The sequence below is a fragment of the Nothoprocta perdicaria genome, unplaced genomic scaffold (genome assembly GCF_003342845.1).
Source record: "Nothoprocta perdicaria isolate Ctin4 unplaced genomic scaffold, notPer1 scaffold_124, whole genome shotgun sequence".
NCBI lineage: Eukaryota > Metazoa > Chordata > Aves > Tinamiformes > Tinamidae > Nothoprocta > Nothoprocta perdicaria.
The window spans coordinates 356,800-361,360 of record NW_020454361.1 but is presented as its reverse complement, the minus strand read 5'-3'; the positions used below and the strand labels follow the sequence as shown (position 1 = coordinate 361,360).

Sequence of the window (4,561 nt, the reverse complement as noted above, 5' to 3'; positions counted from 1 at the left end):
TGTTTACAATGAATTTACAGCTGAATTAGCCTGGGCACACAGGGAGCCACCCAAAAGCGTGCCCGCTGCTCCGGGGGAGTCACCTGGCACTGCCTCGCACAGCAACACAGCCCTGCAGCCAGACGGGCCCTGCAGAGCAAACACTTCCCTGGGCTTTAGCCCAAAGCTTTGAGCAAACCCAAAGCCAGGGCGAGACCCGGGAGTTTCTTGTTTGTAATTATGCCAAGAGCGCCGGGTCTGCGGGACCTTCCCCATCAGCGCTGCGGAAGCCGYGGGCACCCAAACAGCCCCTGGCTCTCACCCTGGAAGCATTCGAGACCCTTAGAAACTGCATCTGCAGAGGATGAGGAGGCTGATAGTCACTGTAAAGCATTAATTGTCATTCCTCACCTGCTTCCCTGGCTCCACATAACCAGCCCTGCACTTAGGGCTGCATGAATTTGTCCCGCAGCAGCCTGAAAGTCAAGGCTGCTACATGAAAATATTTTAAGTGATAGCGGTTCCTGGGTGATTGCTGCATTACTTGGGGATTCCTGCCAACCAGCGCATAAGGYGGGCTTTGGAAAAGCTGGAAAATCATATTTTTACAGGGAAAAATACCCACAATATAATCGCATAATCCTATCTGAATTTTGAGGCACAGTTTTCCTTGCTTGTAACTACTTCCTGATGGATAGTTCATAGTTAAACGGTCAGGTTCTATGTGCTATTTAATCCAGAGACACTCCCTACCAAGAAATGGAGATATTCCAGGAGCATTTTTGCACTGTTACTCAAAAGTCTAAAATTAGGTCATAAATTATATAATCTTGCAAGGAAAACAACGAATTTAATGACTATGCCAAACCAAAGATAAAAGCCGAGGAAGGAAATAGCATCTTTCTCATTAAATATTAAGGATCGAATCCTTCAAACCTTTCCAGCGATGAACTCTGTGGGAGTCTGTCATCTGTATTTGTGCATATTCTATAGAATATGCTTATACGTTATACACAAGAGCTAAATATGATTTAGGGAGGATGCATATAATAAGTATATTTATAATGCATAAATACATTCCGTCAGGGCCAGGGAAGGTGATTAGTGACAGGTTCCTAAGAGGCTTAATCAGATATTGTGATGGCTTATTTTTAGTGTTACTCCAAAAAGGGTTTTTAATTATAGGCCACTCGGAGCAGGTAGAGGCATCTCTCTCTCTCACACTTACAGAGGCAGCAGAAATCACAGGCTTAGAGATCAGCYCTGCTCATTCTCAGTGGGATTCACGAAACCCTGTAAAAGAAGAAAGATTACCAGGTTACAACAACGGATTTGACAATTCTTTGCAACCTTTGAGGCTCTTCCCTAATGCTACCATGCAACAGTCTTTCTTCTAACCTTATACAAGACAAATCACCTTTTTTTTTTTTTTTTCTTCTTTTCCTCATGATTTGATCTATTTAAACTAATACAGGGGCGAGATCTCGTGCATATTCCCCTTAAAAGTTTTGCGCAGCTCCTCCGGGACTGATGGCCCGCACTGATGTCCTCGCGATGTTAATTAGGCTGAACGGGAATCTCTGATGGGATGTGGCAGATAGCGCTGCTGTCCTTGCTGTTGTCAAAGCTCCTCTGATAACCATGGCCGKTTTTTTTCAAAGTTTTAAGTCATCTGTGGATTGACTACATAATCCGCGTTCTGAAGCCTGGGAAAACTGCTGTTGATGCCCTTGGCAAATTCTTATCCTAAAAAAGCATGAAAAAGAGCACCAAGTAATTTCAATTCTATAAAATATATTAAATGTACCACACAGGTATGTAAATGGGAGACTCCACAACTGTAATTTGCCCATTTAGAGCGCGATCTAAAGGCTATATAAGTTCATTTGCAATCTTTTTATTGATTTTAACGGGCTTTAGATTGGGTCCACATTAGTCTCTGCATATCATGTTTGTTTCAGTGCAGTACTGCATTTCTCTAACACATGAATTACATTTATTATAAACTATAGGGATCCACGTCTTTGCAAGACAAACTTGGTGAAATTACCTGAGTTTAGCAACATATGTAAAATCTACAAACCAAAAGAAGCCGTCCCAAGTAAGACTTGCACTTTTAAAACATGAGATAAAAAAGGGGAGTCTCCTTTTTCRTGATATACTAATGCTATATCAATGTATTTAAACATCACAAAATCCAAATGGAATTTCCTACCATTTCCCATCTCTGACTGCAGCAGCTCAGCAACAACAACAAAAAATGACAAGCAAAAGATGAAAACCTCTTGAGGATACAGCTTTTATTTTTATTTTTTCCTCTAATTTAAACTGAAGAAAAAAAAATGTATTGCAGCCCGAGCTGAGCAAAGGATAACAGTATTACAGACCTTGCACGGAGAATTTAGCCAGTCATAATTCTAAATCCTTCTCAACCACTTTGCTGCTCGGAGGTGGCTAATACCAGCCCCTGCACAACAGGGCTCCCGCAGCATTAGCCATGAGAGATAGGCTTCCAGAAAGAAACTATAGCAAAGTAATTGTAAATCTCTAATGATGCATAAAACCAAGCTGAATCGGCCCTGAATTCTCAGCATAAAAGAAATGAACCAGCAGAAGAACCAATTCTGGTGGCACTATAACATACCCCAGCGTGGAAACTGTTTATGGTGTTTGCTGCAGTGAAAATATTCCTACTAATATGCGAGCAACACAAATTCATTAAAAAGGCCCGAACGATGCAACTTCTCATGATACCATGTGTGACACTAAAAACAAATCAGTAGCTACAAAGAAAATCCGATTTGTACCCAAAAAATTCRCTGTCTTCCTCCTCCGTCTGAGCCAGGATTGTGCAGAATGAATTCCAGGGGGTTGCACGTTTGCAAATCACATGGCAGGACTTTCATTGGGATTCTGTTTCTGCAGCCCAGCTCGGAGCTTAACCCCACCAAGGCCACAGGACGTTGTCCCCAGGGTGTCCTGGTGTTCCTGGTGMTCCCGGCTGCCCTTCCCATTGCATAAAATATTTACACCTGTAATGAACAGTACCATTTAATTTGTTAATTACATAGTCCCAAACCTGCAGCAATGAAGCCAGCTCATTGCAGCAGCTGCAGCGCGCCAGCCTGGCCCTCCCCTTTACCTGTTAACCCAGCTCTGTCCAAGGCGACGTGCTCCAGGAGCAGATCGGATCGATTATCCGGGAGACAGGAACCACTTACTCATGCACCGAGCAGGGACAGGCAGGGACAGGCAACACAAGTTGCACGGTGCAATTTTACCCACAAGCCACAAACCAGACTTAAGATATGATTTAAGACATGAAGCTAGTTTTACCTTGGTTTACCTTGGAACATCCCAAGCTTTTCCCCCAAGACACGGCCAAGAGGAATTGCAGGGGATGACACTTCTCTAATGCGAGGCACCTGTCTGCTGAGAAGTTAGATTGACACCCCCGAAACTGTTGTTTTTGTTTGTTTTAGCATTTCACAGCTCCAAGAGCCAGACATCTGAAAGCTCTGATCCATCATCGCACCGTGTCAAAATCCACAGGCGCACAGATTTGAAATCTGCATATGTGGACAAAAATAGGGTTTATCTGAAATTAATTACAATCTCTAGGCACTACTCAGAAAACAGGACTTAGCTGTAATAAGCATGCATTCATATATATCCTGTTTAGCGCAGTTTTCAATTCYGAGGTAAGAAACCAAACTTAGCGGGGACTTTTCTATTTTAAAAAGCATTTTTAAGGATTCTCATACAAAAAATAAGAAGTAAATGCCACTGATTTAAAGCCAAACTGAACTGAAACAATATAGAGATGATCCCATCGTACTTTTTCCGGTGGCAATTGCAACTAGGTGCATTACAGGCTGCCGTCACAGTGCACAACGATGCACTGTGCAATACCCACGCACAGGTACTGCAATGTTCCATAAGCCTTGCAGAAATTACGGGAAGAAAATCTAATCTATTTTGGGGGGATTTAAAAATAAATAATTTTTGCCTTGCACATGATGGTCTGCAAGCTCAAGGCGCTCGTGTCGGCCTGGTCTCCAGCTCCTCTAGTGCATTTTGTGCTGGGTGGCTGCCCTGCCAGGTATTTACATTCCAGATTTCCAATCCGGGAAGCACAACTTGACTTCGCACACGGGTTGGTTTTGCTAGAGCCGTGTGCTGGTCTCTTCCAAACCAGGCTCTTCAACCCTGCMGCTCCTCCAGCACGTGCTGCTCATGGTGCAGTGTGAGGCCAGGAGAGCAGGACCCTCCCCGGTGCTTCCCAATGACCCTCCTGAGGAAACCTGGGAAGCTGATGCTGACTTCAGCTCAGAAAGACTTGGCTTCTCTGCCTGCTCTCTGCCRTGCCAAGGTGGGGACCAGGAGAACTAAAGCAGAACTTTGCTGCCCATAAAAAGGGAATTGGACCTGGGACAGAGGCACCTCTCTGCCATGGAAAAGGGGAAAAGCTGGGATATCCGGATGGAGGAAAGCCCCGAAAGAGGGGGGCTTGGAGAATCCAAGGCTTTCCAGGTGTCTGGAACAACTAGCATGACCCTGGGAATGGGGTCATGATTAACCA

At 44.2% G+C, this 4,561-nt stretch overlaps 1 long non-coding RNA gene across 1 annotated transcript; it reads right to left on the bottom strand.

The window, feature by feature from the left end:
- Window positions 1–1,507: 1,507 nt before the first annotated feature.
- Window positions 1,508–2,902, bottom strand: LOC112942302. The gene is made up of 2 exons (XR_003248366.1): window positions 2,787–2,902; window positions 1,508–1,725 (listed from the first exon to the last, which is right to left on the bottom strand). It is a non-coding gene; the product is annotated as an uncharacterized LOC112942302 (long non-coding RNA).
- Between the last annotated feature and the right edge of the window lie 1,659 nt (window positions 2,903–4,561).